Here is a 21,963-nt window from a genome sequence, read left to right as displayed (position 1 = left end):
CCAGCTGTTTAAGCACAGTTAAAGATGAACTGCGGGACCTGCCCCCAAGTCGGGATGCACTTCTACAGCATCTTCTGTTCGTGTGCATTGATGTTAGGCGCTAGTGCTTACTGCTACTTCATGTTGGCAACCACAACCAGCACTACACTTCAGAAAATCTTCCTCATATCTTAACTTCTTCTCACTCCTCTATTGCACGGTTTGTCATTTGTTTTGCCCAGCAAGAAGGCACCTACTGCCCCACACTGCGAAATGCAGACGCAAGTTACAGGGGGCAGCTAAGGAGATATATTCCAGAGATTTCATTGGACCAGGCCATTGTCAGTGCTGAAAATTAACCAATGGGCCGTTTTCCTTGTTTGAAAGGCCGGCGCGGTGTTTGGAAAATGATTTGTGGTGCACGTTTGGACCTGTCACTTTACTGTCTATGGTAACGCATGCATGTTGTGGAAACTTGAAAGGAACGTTGAAAGGAACGACAGGGTTTTGGAATGTAGTGGGGTAAAAAGTAAGATTTTCCCCTACAAAATGTAGTTGAGTAAAAGTATAAAGTCTCACAAAATAATGTATAGTGATCAGTTTTATTGCAAACCGCTAATTAGCGTTTAACGCTAGCCTTCGGGGCACACGTACAGTAGAAAGAAATCGCTATTTCTATACCACTAACAAGGCTCAAAATAGCACCACACTTACACAGTAGAATAATGAGGGTCTCTACATGTAAACCGAAGCATTGAGAACTTTGTAAGTGTACAGGCAGTTTATTAAAAAGAAACACATTACCGTTCACGTCTGGTTCACATACAGGCAGGCGCCTTGGGAAAACAGAACTCTGGGATGCGAAGTGAATCTCGCGTGAAACGTTGTTGGTGCTATTTTGAGCCTTGTTAGTGGTATAGCAATTTCTTTTTACTGTACGTATGCCCCGAAGGCTAGCGTTAAACGCTAATTAGCGGTTTGCAATAAAACTGGTCACATTCGACTAGCATGAAAATAAATCCCAGCGAACGGTCGAACTTGGTACACATTGGTTATTAACCCCTAGGTTCATTTTGCGCCGGAATTGTCCTTTAACTTTACATAGGCTATAATGTCAACTAATCATAATTCATACCTTAATTATATCACTTGAAATACGAGTGTATTTCCTACAACTAAGATGAGATAATGGACTGTTATTCTAGAGAGGGTAAAAGCGGATCAATCAAGGATCTTTGGTTATATTGAAGTTCCACAGTTAGCTAGTTAGTAAACTAACGGTTTTACATCGGAGGTTATGGTAACTTTAAGTGAGGTTAATTTGTCCTCTACACTGGTGTAATTAGAAGCGAATTAGGTTGGTAGGCCTAATGTATAGTTTCGGCATGAGTCAGCTACATATACATATTTCTTCATAACCGTTAGTAAAAGGATTGAATGTCCTGCGAATTAATAACTAGATGAAACGTGTGCAATATTACTATAACATACAAAATACGGGCATCAAAACTGCGATATTAAAGGGAAACTAACAACAGTCTAACAACAACCTAGGGTTTACTTTTGGATGATAACACATCCACATTTTCACTTTCACAAAACAACGTCAATCGGTGCAGTCATGATTTTTTAAAAAAGTAGACAGTAGGGCTTTGACTCCGAACTTCGTTATTCGAATATAATTCGATTATTTTAAAAATTAAAGATATTCGAACGAATCTTAGGGATCTCTTAATATTCGAACCTGTAGCCTATGGAAATAATTTTTTGTAAATGTATTTGGTTGTAAACGTTGTTTTCAATTCAGATTCCGAGGTTTTTTTCACGCCTGGTGAAGTAAAATCGCGAGCTCATTAGCAAAGCTATTATTGATCATCTGGGCTCCTGTAGATGACATTAGCATCCTGGCTGGTTTGCGCTTAGTGAGCTCCCACATAGACATAATAGACACTTTTATTTTAAACTTAACCTTCAGGGGCGGAGCTAATGGTTCGTTCACTAAAGGGGGTGCGACGATCTTTAGTGGGCCCCTATACTGTCGGTGTTTATCCCAACATCATGTTTTTATTTAGTCCACTTCATATTGTACTTATTAGAGGATGAGGCATTTTGTTTATGTCCAGATGACCTAGCATTACATCTGGATTATACTGAATAATGTTTACTGATGTTAAAGCGCGAACTAGGAGTTATTTCAGATGAACAAGGTAGGCAAAATGCTTGTCAAAACGTTAGCATTACATCTGGATTATACTGAATAATGTTTACTGATGTTAAAGCGTGAACGCTGTTTAAAGCCATACACAACGACAAACTAGAACAAAACTAAAGGTAACTTTACTCTTTATAGGGCCGTATAAAGTTGTCCAAATGAATAGGTCGTTATTAGGCGTTGTTGTATATTGCATATGGATTTTGTACTAGGCTACTTTTTAGGTGAACAATGCACAATCGAAACCGGGAAACGGACAAATATTATTAAGCCTTTCAATGTTTTGTTGCGTGCGGAGGGGTAGATAGTGCGCTTACCATTCATTCCTGCTGGCGCGCCTGATGGTGACTGTTGTTGTCGCGGCAACCTTAGGCCTATGCTACTGTCTCTAAATAGGCACAGTGTAGACTAGACCTACATGCTATGTTGCTGATTTTCTGTAATAAATGCAGCCTGTAGCATAGGCTACTTCGGCAAACCCAGACCGATTGTGGCATCAGTTTCGCTTTTAAAACGCAACAGTGTAGCGAGAGGGAGAGTGCGGGCTATTTAATTTGCAGCATGACAGACGAACTCCCATTGTGAGCGCACTCTACGGACCAGGGCCCAGTTTCCCGAAAGCATCTTAAGCCTAAGAGCGTCGTAAAGTCCCTCTTACGAACGTCTTAAGATTTGCCGACTGTTTACTAAAACCATCGTAGCTTAAGAACGTTGTGAAAACACTCGTAGATCTACGAGTGCTCCAGAGTTCTCGTTACCGGCTAAAAGCGTCTTAACAGTACTTCTCACTGAGGTCACCAACAGGACATACAGAGGAATGACAACAGAATACATAATCCAATTTACGTTCCCATTCTTTATTGTTTTTACCTGATGAATCAGATTTTAGCGTGCAAAATAGTATAGCCTACATTTCATAGTCATAATAATGTGATGAAAAGCGGACCAAAATGCAATCCAGTTATGAAACGAGACGTTGCCAGTAGGGCTGGGATAAACGATTAATCTAGCGATTATTTTTTCGATGCATCGATTAATCTAACGATTCATTTTTTCAGTCCGATTCGATTATCTCCTCATTAATTGGCTAATAGCAACTTATACATGTTTATTTACATATCTGAATGAATTAAACATGAATTCTTTAACATTGAAATATATGTTTATTGCTCTTAAGATTCCCAAATAAAAGGCTATACAACTGAAAAGTAATGCATTCTTAGTCAGAGGTACCATTCAATAAAGTTCAGTAGTGTATAGGTCTAATTGAGTGCCTGTCACTTTAAGACGTCTTGCAATTAACATTAACACAGTTAGAAGGCTGCTGATGTGTTTATGCAATTCATAACGTAGTTAGTTCAAATCGGTTCGTACTTCCTTGGGACAAGCACTTTTGAGTCTTGGAAAACACCTTTCCATTTACATCAGGATTTTGCAAACATTCAGAGTCAATAAAATGAGCCCTGCATGAGTAACGAAATACAAGCAGCTGTAAGTAAGCATGCTAAACTTGACATCCAAACAGTATTCTAACATTAGCTTTGAGATACTGCTTGATTGCATACTGTAACTTAACTTAGTTTAGTCTCCTCAATGTACTATGTTGTGATAAGACCTTAGCAGAGTTTACTTTAACTTTAATGCAGCAGTTTTGAACAAATTTGCGCTGCATGGTCACGATGCTAAGCGGATTTAATAGCAATTTAGCCCACTGTGTTCTATGCAGTGCTTCTATGTGGCAACAACAATCCATCAACAATCAGAGGAGGAGCAGCGGGCTCGTTACGAGAGAGAGCGGGCGGGGCGAGGAAAGGCTGTGTGAGTAAAAAGTGCAGCTCAATGAAAATTATTTTATCTTATCTTTAATTTAAATAGTACAACATCAATGTGTGCTGGCCGGTTTTGATAAAAATATTAAGCAGCACACGTTATGCTTGACGAATCGACGCGCATATTTTGCGTCGACGTATTTTTTGCGTCGACGTCATCGATTACGTCGACGCGTTGTCCCAGCCCTAGTTGCCAGAATAGTTTGCCATTATCTTTGCTAAGTGAAGGCTATAATTTATTAGGCCTATGAGGTAGCATAGAAAGGAACATGTAATTTAGCCTGTACTGCATCAAAATCTAAGCCTACACATTTCCTCACTTTCTTACTCGACTTCTTTCTTATCTTCAAACGTGTTCTTAAGTGACACCACGAAAAATTATTGCAACAATCTAATCTTAAATAATTACAATTATTTATGTCTGTGTGTGGTATATAACCTAGCCTACTTGGGATGCTTACATGCAGATGTCAAAGTGTTTCTATTTTCGTATTGATGTGAATTAATGTGTAGATCCGACGTTTGAATGGTAGGCCTATAGCTGTGATGTGCAGTCACATCACCATCAAATTAGAGGATATTTCAGAACTATTAACGTGGACAGCTCCCCTTAAGAGCATCTTAAAGGGACACCAGGCAACGTTTTCGTGTTAATTAATCATCTTCGTAAGTCGGTATATGGTTAAATGACTCATTACGGGGCGAATGAAGGCTCTCTCGCCCGCCCCTACTGCCTGTAGGAAGAATATCCCACTTGCAAGTTCGGTGTATCCTACGCGCCGACCGAAGCAGGATCAGTTTACAGCACAGAGGCAGGCTAACGAAACGCTAGAGATGGTTGCAAATGTGTGTATAATGGCAGAGCCAGCGAAAACCCTTGACAGAAGACGCAGAGAAAAGGAAAAAAGCTTCAGACCGAGCGAGGGGGAGTTTTGTAGAGAAAGCATCAGGCTTGCCTGGTGTCCCTTTAAGAGCAGTGCCTGCGCGTTCATGCTACGAGCATGTTCGGGAAACAGTCGGAAAAAAACAAACGAATGATCGTAAGATGAATCGTAGAAAACCCTCTTAAGAGCGTGTCTCCGTCGTTATCGGGAAACTGGGCCCAGTGGCATCTTTAGTAGGCCTTACATTTTTCATTATTATTTTTATCAGTATAAATAAGCATCGGTAAATATAACAATTAATCAACCCCGCGCTTATTTTAACCTTCCTATGATTTTAATCACCTCAGTTATCAATCAAAGCAAACAGGGAAAAGATATGGCAACACAATAATGAAAAACACTCAAAAAAAGTCTGAATGAAAAGCAGCAGTGGTTGAAGCCTGGAAATATTGTAAACAAAGTAACGTTAGCTTAATTTGCTAGTTATCATAGTCTACTGGTTAGACTGTTCAGTTTCCCCACGTGTGTTTAAGTTTCAAATGAATACTTTTTCTCCTTGGTACAGGCCTGTTTGAGTCTTGGAAAATACTTTTCCATTTGCATCGGGATTGAGATGATTAGAATTTAGCCGTCAATTTGAATGCAACAGTTTTGAACAAATTCGTGCAGCATGCTAATGATGCTAACCGAATAGCAATTTAGCCAGTCGTCTTGCATGATTAATGTTTGGATTACATGTGCATGCTGAGGAGGGATGCGCCTGTTGAGAGGGAGAGAGAGGGTGCACGGGGCAAGGAGAGTCTGTGTTGAGGTAGGCCTACTGCTATCGCCTACTCTGGTAGAGTTTGACATACTACAATGCAAGATATATTTAGCCTATTTATTTATGGACAACGTCAGGCAGGAGGTGTGTGTTCCCAGAGGAAAGAAAATGTTAAAATGAGAGCTCTTCTCTTTCTCAATTGTTTCTCCTAGACAATAATGAGATCACAGTGATATAAAAATGAGATTATTGCTTTTGTCTCCCGCTTCTCAGGTTTGTCTCTGGAGCAAAAGAGTTAAGTTATCTCAGTGTAGACTCCCTTTAATCTAAAAGACCAGAGAGCTCTCTCTGTAAACTCACGCAATTCTCATTTCAGATTAGAGATATTTGTTAAATCTCAGATTAGGCTCCATCAGTTCTGTAAAAGAGATCTCTTCACAAGCTTGAACCGTTCTCATTCATCTCAGTTTAGTCCTTTTTTGATTTACAAAAGAGATCTCAGCAAAGGCTTATACAATACTCAGACTTGCTCAATTTATATATCTCATATTTTACTCAGGCTTATCCATCAGAGAGCTCTCTCATCCAGACCTATTTGTTTTATAATTAGTCTGATCTATAAGAGCTCTGGCTGTGGTACAACAATTCTCAAATGATTTTCATTGGCTTATTTGTTTTAATTGCACATATTTTCAAGTTCACATTTGCAAACAGTAGCTAACAATGTGATGTGACCATCACACATGACGATGGCTCTGACAGAGACCTCTGAAGTTCGCCTACAAAAAAGCTACCATCGTTGCCCATATAAGGAGATCACCTGTTAAATTCTTGCGCAGGGAGACGACGAAATCGGAGATGCAGACGTTTTCCTGAACGCACTTTTGTCCTCAACCTTCGAGTGGATATTATAATTTCTGGTATGTGAAGGCAGCACAATTTGATTTTTGCTACCCCAGAGCTAACTTGCGATGCAACTCGCTATTAAGTTAGCAAGTTAGAGAGAGCAAGACTCTAGAGGTCTACGGTCGGTCGTGGCAAACTCGCGTGCAGAAGACTCCTACCAGAAAATGAATCCAGTCTAGATTTGGCGCCCAGTGAAACGGTGTGTGGGAAGGATTGTGCAGAACTTGCCACCACGAAAACTCAGAGAAGGTACATTAACATTTTGGTAATTTGCTAACGTTCTTGCATATTTTTAGACTCAATATATCACTGAACAACCTGACGAAGCAGCACATAAAGTTAGCTAGCTAGTTTAATGTTAGCCACTTTTAAGTTACATCTGTGCAGCTTGTCTAAAAAGCTAACGTTAGACAATTTAACGTTGCTAGCTTACTTTGCCTTATACAGCTTTAGTCTGTATGTTTTGAATGGTGTTAAGCCATGCTGTAGCCAAAATGCACGGAATTTTAAAATGTCTTTGGGATGTCAGTCAAGATGACGAAGCTAATGTTATTGCCACTGGTTTAAACTGGTTACAGCTCAATGCCACTTTAAAGAGGCCGGCAGCTTCTTAAAAAATTGGAAGACTACACTAGACCATTAGATCAAATTGCTGAACAAACAGCGGACCAAAATGGTAAGTATATTTTTTCCCACAATATGTTCTCACTTTTGTTTAACCTGCTAAATTACACCATATGGTAACAGGACAAAGGCATTCTTGTAACCCAGGTAAACTAGGAAGTAGCGTTGCTGCGGTCGAGGGATCGAGAAATAGGCAAGTCAGCATCTGCAGTCATGAATAACTTTCCAGTCAACATTTCGTTTGCAATTAATAGAATCTGTAGCATGCAAATCAAACCAGCTATTAGCCTAACTGAAATAAAACCATGATATATCTAGGTATGGTGAAGGGTATGTGATGTGGGGCTATTTTAATTACAAAGGCCAAGGAAACTTTATCAGGATGCATAGTATCCTGAGTCCATGAAATAACTGGCCTTTAAAAATAAAAATCTGCCTGCCTCTATGGGATTTTAACATACTTATGCCCCTTGTATTTTAAGGAATAACATTATTAATTTACGATACCTGGTTCATTCACAAAAATATTGGTGTGTTTAAAGGTTGGATTTTTTCCTCATTTTTTAATTGAGACATTAAGATCAATTTCCAACAGATGATTTTTTGTATTCCTCTTTTAGTCATTTCAGCATGGTTGTCTTAACTTATGCACAGTTAAAATTAATATGATTTATTTAAAAATAACCATTCCCTACACCAATAATAATGTAGACTGTCACACAATGGTAAGTGGAACATTGGCCACAGCTTGTAACAACTTCATTTTTTAACCATTCCTTGCGTAGGGATGTGTACACAAGGATGTGCAACCTTGTGTAAGGTTAACTTAGAAATTCAGAAAGGAACACGTTTCAGCTAATCAAAATCAATGACTGGAACTGTCAGTTTCAGAGCTATTACAGTATTACCACACTGATAGATTGATTTTGCCTTTTATCTGCAGCCACTGTGGAATGCATCCATGAAGCTGGGGTAATTTTTTCTTATTTTAAATTATTTCCAATTGTGGTGAGCATTATTGGTGGGCTTTTTATAAAGGGTAGGCCTCTATTGCACTAAAATTATTCAACCTTTATACAGTTAACGTCAAACTGTGTAGCTACGAAATCACTGATAGAGGCGAAATTTCCACTAGGTTTTATGAAGATAATTTACAGATGGGCTGAACATACATCAAAAGTAAAAAAAAATAAATGACATAGCCAAAATGATTAACTCCCCAACAATATTTGTTGTATGGTGTATACTGTACTTTCTATATTTTGTTTTTGTTCTTGAAAATTGTCAGTGTCTCTTGAGTGATCAGAGCTAAATGTTTTGGGCTAATTTAGATTAGGGCTAATATTGAGTCATTGTCTTTGCTTTACCGGATTGACCCTATGCACTCCTACTTGTTTACAAATCACTTAAAGGACAAATCCGGTATGAATTGATCCGTAGCTCTTGTTGGAAATCACTGTTTGCTGTTCATAGGAAAAAGAAAATGTGGCACAGCCAATTCTAAGTTATGGACAGGGAAGTATAGCCCAGAGCTGTATAGAAGTACTTTTGTTATAGCTGACCTAATGCAGGGTAGCCACGGGGTCTTGAAAAAGTCTTAAAAGGGTCTTAAATGTCATGTTCCTTAATTAAGGCCTTAAAAAGTCTTAAATTCTGTTCCCGAAGTCTTAATTTTAAACGAAGGTCTTAAATTTCATTATACTAGCCTGCAAGCAAGGTGAAATGGGGGGGGGGGGGGGAACAACAACAATGTGAAAATTCAACAGGGGGTTGCGTAACGTCAGAGAACGTCTAATTTAGTGTTGCACGGTGCACCGATACTACAAAAGTGTTGCAATAGCTATTAGCTTTGTCACAATACCTCATTTTATTAGTATCAATACTTTTAAGAGTGACCATGCTTCTAGTGCCTCCACCCCAAGCCTGTGGCTGTGCGTCTTTTCTTCTCACATACAAATGCGCAGCTGTCGTGCCATAAACAGCGAGAGATGGCTGCTAGTTTAGCTTAAGTGATTCTTGTATAATTAAAGTAATAATTGGCTAATATCAAGTTGATTTACTCACTTGCACCTCTCAAGTTTGTGTTGCTAACCTACCTAGGCTATGAGATATAGGTCTACTATTGGGTTTAATGTCATTTAGAAATAGGCAGCGCAACCTTTGCAAACGTTTACATCTGGAGAGAGCTCCTTGCTAACTAATCCTGCTAGCTCAGGTCATGTATGTCATTCGTCATTAGTGCTAAAATCATTATTGAACATGATCCCTTCTATGAACTTGTTTTTTTTTTTTTTTTTTACATTTATTTTATCTAATGACATAGACAACAATTAATTACATCCACATATCCTTATGCACTATGTGCAACTATTATTCACTAGCCTAAAACTGTGAGACTTGAAGGCTACAGTAATTACGTATTTCTTAAAGTGACAGGCACTCAATTGCACCTAGGCCTACACACCACATTAAAATTTGCCTAGGTGTAATTTAATAGCTTTGGCACAAGTTTGGTTTGTTTAGTTTATTTCTCCATGGTTGGTGAAAATGACTTAAATGGTCATTGTGCAGTTGGTCTGTACAATGCAATTTGCTTTTATGCAGCTTCTAAAAACAATACTCACATACACACTCACACAAAAAAATAAATAAGAATACACATTATAAAAAGAACATATCCAGGCATTAACATGGTTCCATTGCTTGAAGTCCATTTTAAAGTGCAACTGTTTTGCTTTGTTTTATAAAATAAAAGTTTGAAATGCTATGGAGTGCCCTATTTTTTGACCCTCAAACTGTTATGTGACTTCTACTTGTCTCATTGCTATGTGTCTCATCTTTTGCTTGTTTTATTTCTCCTAAGGCAAAATTAGGAGAAATAACTGTGACAAAAGTAATACTTAAATGATCCTTAAAAGAGAATCACCATTTTGCCTCCTTAGCAACAGAAGGGATACAAATGAGAAGCAAAAGTTTCCTCTGGGTTGCTTTTAATTATACATGTTCTATCGAACATATTTTTTTATTGATATCGATGTCTATTGCGATACATATCGCTATCGTTTTATCGCCCAGCCCTATGCTTAATAATAACAATTTTAACACACGCATAAATACTCAGCCTTTCGTGCAGTGACGGACTGGGATTAAAAAACGGCCCTGGTATTTTCACCAACCAGCGGCCCACACGGGGACGTGCACGTGCCCGCAACACACAGATATAACTTACATGCACGGACATAACACAACCACGTTTGTAGCCCCATTGATGACAAACTCTAACTTTAATATACATAAAGACCAGTGTTGCCACAGTTACCTTGAATAAATAATCTGATTACTTATTACTCCTTTAAAAAGTAACTTAGTTACTTTACTGATTACTTGATTTTAAAAGTAACTAAGTTAGATTACAAGTTACTTTATTAGTTACTTTCAGCAGCTGCCGACAACACCCCCACCATCTCAACATAAAAATGATATCCGGTTTTGCCAATACTCACTATACTGGAAGTGCATTTTAACAGTAATGCCAACAATGTATAGCAGACATCCCAACCTAACCTACTTAGATACTGAAATGCAGATGTTTGTTCAATAATGTCTAGTCAGTACACCAGATAAGGAAGGCCTATTGATAGAAATTGTTATAGTAGTATATTATGATTACTAGTATAGGCCTGAGTAATAGGCAAATGAAATTACACACCTCAACAAGTCTTTTGCAATCATTTAACCCGCCGTGAGCAATGCTAAAGTCACTGTTACAAACAGTGCAGTGTGCAATACTATCATTATTGTTTTACTCTTATGAGACAATTGGGTACACTTTTGTGTAGTCTGATGTGAAATGGGCTTTACATTTTTCCTTTTTGAGGGGCACTGACTCTGCCATGACGCTCCTGTTCCTAGATACACTAACTGAACTGATTAATTAAGTTCGGGAGAAAAGAGATATCACTGAAAACTGATTGGTTGATTTAGCAAAACAGACCAGGATGCTCTCTGCCTTGGATGCGCTTGCAGGCACGCACGCACCACTCCTCTCTCTCTCCCTCTCCGTTATGTGCGCGTTAAACTTAGATGCACACGCCATTTGAAGTCCGGTCTGGCTTGCGTGCTCTTGTTCGCTCTAGGTTCCGGGAGATTTGATGTAATTTGCGGGCGTCAGGATATCAATATGTGGGAGACTTGGGATGTCTAGCTAGACAGCACTTTGTCGCCAGCACAGAATGTACAACGTACCTTAATGTTGTCATGTAACCTATTGAACCAAGACGTGTACTGTATTTTATTTAATGATTAAATGAATAATGACTGTGACTGAAGTGCGGGCAAAGTTTGCACAGAAATGTACGATTTTTCCCATCCTCACCGACCTTGTCATAAAACTTATTTAAATGATCATACGATGCCTCCTTGCTGCTTTGTCATCTACATTAGCCTTTCTCAAACTTCTTTGACCTGAGGCCCTGTCAAGGCATACTTTGGGGTCATAGGGCCCACCTACATGAACCCACCCCCTCCTCTCACCCCCCATCAAATTATCATAATGATATCACAATTATTATTATTTTTAGGCTATACTATATTGCTATACATGCACTTCAAAACAGTCAATGTTTAAAGTGCTAAGATTGTTCACAAAAGTTTGTGAAAACATGCACATCAGAGTACTGCTTTACTAATGTAAAATATAATTAGGCCTACAATAGTTTCATTGTTTTTGCATTGTTGCATGATGCTTGCATGAGAAATACTTCTCAAAACAACAGCAATTATATGGGTGCCATTGTTTTGGGATGTTTCCCTCATGCAAGCATCATACACTGATAGAATATATATGCTATTTAATTTGAATGCCTGAATGTAAGGATTCAGGAAACACAATACCAGCTTTTGTGAATGGTAAATGGCGGATCAGATCATGCGTAAATCACTGATCTGGAGATCTTTAACTAAGACTAATTAATAGCTTTTGGCTGACTTTAATAATGCCAAACAGTGTTTTATATAGTCTGTGCTCTGTTTTTTATGGAAGTTGCATAAATCCACGTCGTTCTATTAAATGTCGCTTCATAATTAAATAGCCTTCCAATAGGTTGAATCTTAGCTTTGCTACCAACGTGCACACGCATGCATTGAATAAACGCTCATACCACGACTTAATTCTATGCCTCTATGTTTGATGACACCAAACAAGTATTTCCTAATTGCAGAAATGTTTGTTTTCTTTTTCTGTCCGCGCGCGGCTCCTTGATCAATTGCGCAGCAAATTATCAGACGATGGCCCGGGAATAATTTCACTCTGCAGACCATTGTCCACATTGCGGACCGCGGCCCATAGTTTGACAAATGGTGACCTGCATGCTGCCATATTAAGGCCTTTTTACAGTGTATTTTAGCCGGGTTTTCGCATGGAAGGCTCTGTAGAAATCTGGCACCCTATTCAACGAAGTTAAACTGAAAGAGCGTGCCGTTCACAGACACCAGAATGAACGAGTTTACAGTAACGTTCATCAGGCAATACAGTATGCTCAGTTCACGTTTGCTCAAAATATGAACGAGTTCATGAACTTTCGTTCAATGAACGCGTTCAGGCACAACACTGGGGAGGGGGGTAGCTGAAAGTTGACATCTGCCCTGACTGAATACTGATGAATAATGAAGCCGAGGCCCACTTGCGGCGCCACAGTGAGTTCGTGCGGGCTACCGTTGCATTGTGGAGAATGGAGTATTGGTGCGTGCAAAACAGCAGCCGGCGGCTGTGGCCTGTGGGCCGGTTCTAATACTAATCAATTATCATCCTGGGGGCCGTAGATAATTCATTCCGCGGGCCTTGACTTTGACATGTCTGGCCTACATGATGTTAATCCCCGAGACGAGAAGAAAGCAAAGAATATATCTTTTTACTAAGGAAAATGACAAAAATAGTAACGCACAGTGATTTAGATAAGTAACTTTAATCTGATTACTGGTTTGTAAATACTAGCTTGTTAGATTACTCGTTACCGAAAAAAGTGGTCAAAATAGACTAACGCGTTACTAAGTAATGCGTTACTGGCATCACTGATAAAGACTGAACCAAGAACATGGATATATCAATGCACAACTCCAAAAAAATGAATGCAATATAAAAATGAAAAAAGAATAGCCTGGAATAGATCATTAGAGCAGCCGCTCCACAAACGTGTCTTAATTAACGTCATGCAGTTATGCACAAGGTGCGAAGCTTGTCTTCTCCGCAACACTGTCTGTCACGTCATCAGCATCCAAGTTCATTACGACCTCTTTCTCTGTCGCCATCAGCATAAAGGCCTCCAAATTACCCTGTGACAATTGTATCCTTAGGCGATTCTTGATTAATTTAAGAGTGGAAAAACTCTGTTCGCATGCCACTTGAGTAGGCTACATGACTATGGAGTGAGGATTGTACATACATACATACATTTATAAATATCCAAATACAAATATAAAAATGTGACATACAAATAAATAAACAAATTTATATAAATAAACGTGTCTTTGAATATATATTTTCGAGATTTGAAAATAAATATGCTTGACTTTGTATGTGGAATCTCCTTTTTGCTTTCATGTCGATGACGTAATTTTGAGACATTCCTACTGCACACCAAGATCCGCAAATAAATACCACTAGATTTGAATGCGAAGACACCCTCCACTGAACAACCAGCAGATGGCAGTGTTGTACAACATGTCTGTTATCAACTGATAGCAACTGAATCTTTCTGACGCTGTTTTCCCTAGTTCAGTTCAGTCAAGTGGTCTATGACTAGCAGGATTAACGACATGGAAGACACTGGATTAAATGGATGGGTAAGTAATAACAACTAGCCAGAACGATTTATTATCGGTTTCGATGTGTAGTGCCGTTTCTAATTTCATAGATTGTATAAATAAGTCCATATGTTTAGTTTATTGCTAGTTACATGCTAGTTTATTAGCTTTGATAAGGGGAAAATTCCGAGGATCAAGGCATGCTAGATCGGCATACAATTCCCCGTGCTGAAGGAACTAGGCACATTCGGTTTTGAAATTCCCAGAAGTCATTGCTTCATATAACTTTTGTAAACCAATAATAAAATAAAAGATACAGGCATATTTATTGTATTTCAATTTCAAACAATGCACTTTTTAAACATTTGATTGAATAAGGCTACAAAAGAATGTTGAGGGTCACCATGACTGTAGTATATATACTCATCAGGTATAAATACTGATCAGTTTCTCAATGCATAAAAGGAAGAGAGGAAGTTAGAGATAAATGACTGATTAGACGCCATTTAACACTATAGATGTTTGATAGTGGGCCGAGAGATAATGTGGAACCGGCCTTGCGATGAAGGGGCCGCGCGAACCCGACAAGCATGCCGCCCCGTGATTGCCGGCCCAAACGGCCCACGAGAGGCCACGGCCCTTCTGGCATCTGCCCAAATGCCAGACCGTCCAGTCCGTCACTACTTTCGTGTATGTAGTCTATTGACATTGACTGATACACTGCCCTCTGGTGGACAGAACATATAGAACTTAAGTTTGATACCAATATTGGTCCTACTGAAGACATTTAATGGTTAAAATATTATTATTACATATTCAAATATATTCAAATTTTAATATTAATAAACAAACGAACTTCGAATATGATTTTTGGGCAAAAGTCAAACCCCTAGTAGACAGTGGCTGAGTGACACGCAAGACCTCTCAGTTTGCTATTGTGCCGTATATTATGTTTTGCTCAGTGTGAAATTGCCTTTGATCTCTGGATGTCCCATGGTCCACCTCAACACTATTGGTTGGTCCTCAGCAGGTTAGAATCAGCGGAAGCAAGTAAACAAACAAAAGCAGTAGAACTCATAGGACCTCTAACTTTAACAGAATTGTGTTTCTGGCAATGAGTGGCACAAACACAGCAAAGTCACTGACTCCATGTCCCTCCAAACTAATGAAACGCCTCTGATGAAAGTGAACCTGCCTTTCCGTCCTTCTGAACAGACGGAAAAACAACAGAGACACTACGAGATGAAGGGGGCCACACTGCAGGACACAGCTTTGAAAAGTTACAAAAGCACAGTAAAGTTGCAAAGTGATATCTCAGAAAATAAAATAGCGGAGAAGAAAAGGACCAAGAACAAAGAGGTGACAGATATCCTGAGTCAGGTAGAGAGTAAAATGAGTCATAAAACAAAATGAGTAAGGCCACGTTTACACACGGCTTGCTATTTCCATAAATGGACATTTTACCCTCTCTGTTATAAAAATAACATTGTGCACACCTGTCAGGTTTTAGGAACATTTTCGTTTGCACTAACCCCCGTCAAGAGCATGCCAACCCAGTAGGTGGCAGTGTAACAGGAAGCTCAAGTCCACGTTAGCTAATCAGAATCTCGAAAATAGCAACAACAGCAACAAATGACTTTCTCTTTCTCTTTTAAACTGTATTCGCAATTGCAAACAGACCAAAAAATTTTGGGTAACACTTTACTTGACAGTATCGACATAAGAGTGACATGACACTGTCATGACACATGAACTGTAACCCTAATCCTAATTTGTTATGACAAAAACCGAATGACACTTTAGAAGCGTTATGTCATAAACATTTATGACTTGGTTATGACACGTTAATGATAGTGCCATGTCACTCTTATGTCGATACTGTCAAGTAAAGTGTAACCAGAGTTTGCACCAACATAAATGCGACTGCTACTCTGAATGCATCCATGATCACCATAGCTAAATGAAAATGTAGGCTAAACATAGGTTGCACTTTCGGGCGCAGGTGCAAGTTCTGGTGCATAGGCCTAACGTGACGTTGGCTGCCTAAACCTCCGTTTTTGTCAGTTTACATGCAACCGAAGTTTTCCAAAATCTCCACTCTGGCCAGAGTTTTTAGAAAGAATCGCTTTCAGAGGCAAATTCTCCGTTTGCGTGTAAACGAAGGGCACAAACGAAAGAAAATGTCTCAGTTTTTCAAAATAACCACATACGTGTAAACGGGGCCTAAGTAGAGTGAATGAGGAAAGCCTGGGTAGATGCAGAGAGAGAGAGAAAGAGAAATGGGCAGTGGTGAGAGTCATTACGTCCGACTTGGCACTCTCCTGATTACCTTCTGCCTACCTTTGATGCCACGCTGGCACTGTTGGCACTATCTGCCCACCGCCACAGTTCACCTGTCCCAGCACTAGCTTATGAATGACCCTGTGGGTCAACCCCTCTAGTACATTCTTCTTGAAGCTAAAATATGTGTCCGTGTAAGTATCACTTGCATGATTATAAAAGCACATTTGTATGTGAATGAATGTAGGCAGTAAATGTGGATGAAGGGCATATTATGGCAGCTCTGCAGCCTCACTGGATGCAACCCCAGAGTCCATCTGGGCTGGTTCACACACTCTCAGCGTCCAACTAAGCCCTGCGTTGTCTCCTGTCTGTACCCAGTAAACACGTCTGTGTTTATACCAGCAGAAGACATGGCATACGACAAAATAAAGAATTGTGTGCAATGTGTGACACGTGTGGGACATGTGTGGCCTCTTGAGGCGTCCTCTTCCATTTCTGTGGCGAACGCCCATCCCTTGTGTTACTCCTACCTAGGTCACTTGGGTAGCTTTCTCCCGGCTACCTGGTTGGATCAGGGCCGATGGTTACTGTCTGTCTACCACATCTAGGTCAATCCTGGGATAGATGCCACGTATACTTTTTTGCAAATAAAAGTGCACACCATTGATTCATTTGGTCCAAGGTCAATTATAAGGCCTGTCCTCTGTCCATCTAATACATCCCCTCACATGAGAATTGAGATATAATATAATTAACTCTTCCAATTAAGAGCAAATGGGGAAACTGACAGCTTCCTGTCTCGCGGGTATTCATTAAGTGTGCTCAATCGCTCCCATTTAGCTCTTGCTCTGCCCACTGCTGACTGGGCGAGGCCAGTGGTCACCAGTCACACAGAGCAGCTTCTGGGGTGCTGTCTCCTTGTCTTGTCTACCCCGGATCTGGTTTCAGATGACCCAGGACAGCTTGGCTTGAGCTGCAGTTTGGGCTCCCAGAAATGTCATCCGGGCCTGGACTGATAACCAGTTCAAAGGACATTGTGTTGGTTGTCTTCCATTTGGTGTTATTTTGTATTGCAGTCAAGAGCCAGCACTGGCACAGGTAGACAGAGAGTGATACCTGCTGTGTCCCTCCCCCTCTCCAACAGGGCACCGGGCAGCACAAACTGATGTCTGTAACAGTCACTCCAATTTTCAGCTCAGTCGATCCAGAGGAGCTTTTGCATCCTTCCCACACCCTCTTGCTGGAAAATTGCAAAGTCATAAGAAATCCACAGCCTTCACATGGCCAGGGCCATTTGAACTGCCAACGCCGGGCTTAATCTATTTGCAGCAGAGAAATTGTGTCATTAAAAAGTATATCTGTGTGTTGCCATTAGATATGGATATGAGACCTTCCCAACTTGCTTAAGATTGTATGTACTTAGTCCAGCTCCCAGATGTGGGTAATGGCAAGCTCATTAAAATCCTAGGCAAGAGATTCATGTTCATTATCACACGTCGATGGCTGGAGGCGTTGTGCCCAGAGAATTATTCAAGAGCCCAGTTGCGTCTTGAGAGGCTGAAGATTAGTGAAGGTCATCCACCCTCAAGGTCACCGATGTCAACACGTCTACCTTTGCACAGGCGAGGCTGGCCAGCCCTGAACGCCTCATTTGCTATGTAATTAAGCCCCTCAAAAACTAAATGCTAAATAGTGGGAGCAATTATTATTCTCTGCAGTTTGAGATGATTTTGATTACCACCCTCCTCTGCTGTGGAAAAAGACACATGAAAGAGCCAAAACATCATATTAATATCAGCTCAATCCATCTCACTTTATACATATTGATGAGCATGATTGTCTGCTGATGGTAATGGTGCTGGAATTTAATTTTCTGTACAGTGTTCATGTGGCTATTAGATGGAAACTGGAGACTCTTATCATCATAATATGAAATGCTAAATTGTATCGTCTGTATAATTCAATTAATGCTGATAAACTGTAATTAGTTTGTGTGTTAGTGTTAAAAGATCAAGACAGATTCAAGACAACGCTGCTAAACATTGTTTTCCTCACAGTTTGTGCTCATTGGTATGTAACATGTTCCATTCATTCTCAGAAGCCAGCCTCAGGTCACCTTAAATAACTTGACTTCATCTGCTGAAAATAAGAGACTTCTCAGTCCTTAACAAAGCAGCGGCCTTCACAACTCTTTTTTTTTTTGTGGACTATATTCAAAAAAGAAAAGCCCAAATTATTGAGGACAGCAGCATGGCCGTGAATAAAAGACGATGCAAAGTGGGCATTATCTTCCCGTTCACGTTGCGGTGGTCAGTGGGTACCACAGGTGATGATGCGTGCAGAGCACGGGCACAGGAGAGGAGACCAGGGCCAAAAGGGGGTGCACTTGGGGGCGCCGGCCGTTTTTAATCTTTCATGGCTTCCTTCTTCTGTAATCCGTGTTTAACGGTGACCCTTGGCAGTGGACTGCTGAGCCCTCGCCTCGGGGGGACAGGGCTGCTGTCTGATGGCGTGCCGCTGTCAGACTAAATGGCCATGCGTGACAGGAAAGATGAACTAACTGAGAGAGAAACAAACAAGACCGAAACAGACACAAAAGGACGGCCCAGCCTGTACAGCTTTTTATTTTGAAGAAGTTTACTTGTTGGTTTAAAGAAAATTGGTTTAATTTTTCTTTGGACTACTCTCCTGGAATTCTCTCTGTGTACAGCCTTTCTGCATCCTGTAAACAGCCTCCTGTTCGCCGCGAGCAGGGCCTGAAGCCAGTGTCAAAACCGCGCTGAAGCATTTTCCTGGAGGGCATGAATCAGTGCGTCACTCCACAGCAGCTGTCACTCTATCAACCCCCCTCGGCCTAAAACTTGATCAGGTGGCCTGAAGCAGGCGCTTACTGCATGGAGTCAACTGACATATCAGAAATAAGGCAGCAGACTTGCGTCTCTCCTACTCTTCCTGCATCTTTGTGTATAAAATATGGTATGTGTGCTTTTAAACCTGCCACTCAATATTGCAAGAGTTCATGAGACTTGCTGCTATTTCTGAGAGCATGCCAGGCGAAGTCCAGATAGAGCTTTGCGCTTGAAATATTTACCAGCAGGCTAAGATTACAGCGCCTTTTTTCCACGGTTACTAAAGATAGCATTTGACTGGTGAAGGTAATAGGTCACATAAATGATACAAGGATTCCAATCCTTTTTGCTTGCGGGCAGTCGGTGAACAGCAGCATGATTTTGTAATCGGTGAGTTTGTTTTTCCTGCAGTTTGGGTAAGAGGGACTGCTGATAGGAGACATGATCGCTCACACGGTAGACTCACCACTTTTTCACAGACTCACCTGCCAGTTTATACACACGCACACACACACACACAACACTTACAAAATGTTACAAGGACACAAAATAAACATGACTGCAGGGATGAGTGCTAATTACATAACACACTCAAGGTGAAAAGCAATAGTAAGGCAGAGAGAGAAACGATCGGGCGGCTCTGGTGAGACAGTGACGAATTCAGTGGCTATGCAGGTTGTTGTTCCTTTGCCGACGTGTGGATGTGCCACTCTGTCGACGCATGCTGGGCTGACTGCCTTTGACAGACAGTTTGAAAAGGCCGGAATGACAGTGATTGTATCTGGGGGACATGTCAGACATATCTGAAATGAAAGCACTCCCACAAACAGCTGTGAAAGCGTGAGCACTGAGACCTTGTCGGGGGAATCACAATGTGCAGCAAAGCGCAAGAAACATATGAAAGCATACATGGGAATCTTATCTCATTAAAATATTTAGTTAAACCACTTAGAGACCTGAATAGGACGAACACTGTTCAGGTCTTCCTCTTCCTCTCAAGTTTATCCATGTCTGTCAAAATCTGTGGTCAGCAGCGGTATGTTCGGGGTCTGTTTTCTGCTATCAAAATTGCTTCACTGTCATGATTGTTTTTTTTTTTTTTTTTTAATGTTTGAGAAATTGTGTCCATGAATAATAATGTCTGAGATAGGTAGATAGATATATAGATACTTTATTGATCCCCAAGGGGAAATTCAAAGTCTCAGTAGCATACAGACATTACAGACAACATGCACTTACAGCAGAAAAAGTAATATAAGTATATACATACAAAAAACAACAACAAAGACTATAAAGCTCTCCTGTATCCCTCTCCTACTAAGCAGAGCCGGGCCAGGGATAGCATCAAACTAGCACGGGCTCTGTGGCAGAGCACAGTTCATCACTGTGATGCTATGTAGAGTGGGCTGTGTGTAGATGCTACTGTGTCTATGCCAGTGGTGAACTCGCTTAAAGCAATGTCAAGATTGCTGACAGTTTGCCGTGGAAACCTTTATTCTGTCCATCGATGCGTGAACTGAATCCGTCGGCAGCAATTAGCGTAATGCAGGGCGGAGGCATTGTTTTGATGCGAGCCTCGGCAAAAGTTTGCTGGTCACTACAGAGGAGGTGACAGGTAAGGGTGGGAGAGGTCAGCCACAGTGTGTTGAGGGCATGTGTGCTCACCCAGGGGAATGCAGGGAGGGGGGATTGAGTGGACTCAGGGTCTAGTAGGCACGTGTCTCGTGCCCTCGCTAAACCCACAACGTCTTTGCTGTCACACTTCCCCGCAATCACAGGCAAAATGTCACTCTCACATTGGACGCATAAAACGATTGATTTGTTTCTTCCATGACCATTGTTCTCCACTGTCTCCCCTCCCTCCACCAGAGATTTCCTGTGCCATTTTCACCATGGGAGCATGGCAAACAGAGAGAGGCTTTTCAGAAAATGAGCTGAAATTGATTTGAGGTTAGAGACTGAGCAGGCAGTGTGACTGAGGGCCTTCTGTTTATTTTTTGTCACATGTACAGAAGATGACAGAATACACAGAAGAGAAACATGCTGTTCGGATGAATATCCTTACACAGACAAACACACACACACACAATTGGGTGATGTATAAAATTTAGTCATGTATGTGTATGTCCCATCCCATATACCATTTAAACATTTAAATAGATGTCCACTGAATTCTATGGGCCATTGTGCAAATGGAACTGGTGTCAATCTTGGAACCGTTCCAGCCTAATGTATTGTTTTGATGACGAGTAGACTATTTTGTATTTCTGTCCCTGAAGAAATACCCACATACGCTGTCCTGGTAGAATAGAAACAGAATCTAAATTTGACTATGGATACTATGGATCACTACTGACAGTACACACACACACTCACACACACACACAGGCTATTGCTTTTAGTCTTTTCAATCCCCAAGCCCAATTTCTCAAAGATGCTAGATAGATAGATAGATACTTTATTGAACCCCAAGGGTAAATTGCTGTACTGTTTACTCTTTAACCCCCTTGGCATTGGCATTATTTGAAAGACAGCACACCTCTGAATGCATAGGAAATCGGGTATGTTTGTATTGCCAACACTACAACAGTGGTTAAGAAGTGTCAATCAAATGGAACTGTTACTAACTTGCCTAAGTATCGCTGTTGATAAGATACAGAGACAAGTAGCATCTTGGGGTCTAAAAAGAAACATTAAAAAAAATATATGTTCAAGGTTCGATATTTCCTCATTGTTTTAATTGCGAAACAATGATGAAACACCCAAGAGGATTTTTTATACCTCTTTCTACTCATCTTTAGCAGAGGTATCAATAAATGTGCAGGGTGCTTAA

The 21,963-nt window shown here is 40.5% G+C and overlaps 1 protein-coding gene across 1 annotated transcript in view; it reads right to left on the bottom strand.

The window, feature by feature from the left end:
• The window catches only part of LOC121724270, a 33,000-nt gene extending 11,330 nt beyond the window's left edge, over nt 1-21,670 (bottom strand). Inside the window, exons 1-2 of the mRNA XM_042110703.1 lie at nt 21,663-21,670; nt 6,107-6,109 (exon numbers count right to left, since the gene is read on the bottom strand). The gene's annotated coding sequence lies outside the window, so the exon portion shown is untranslated. The remainder of the gene's footprint in view (nt 1-6,106; nt 6,110-21,662) is intronic.
• Between the last annotated feature and the right edge of the window lie 293 nt (nt 21,671-21,963).

The sequence above is a fragment of the Alosa sapidissima genome, chromosome 1 (genome assembly GCF_018492685.1).
Source record: "Alosa sapidissima isolate fAloSap1 chromosome 1, fAloSap1.pri, whole genome shotgun sequence".
Classification (NCBI taxonomy): Eukaryota; Metazoa; Chordata; class Actinopteri; order Clupeiformes; family Clupeidae; genus Alosa; species Alosa sapidissima.
Note: the sequence above shows the minus strand (reverse complement) of the source record. Positions and strands in the feature narration are given on the sequence as shown.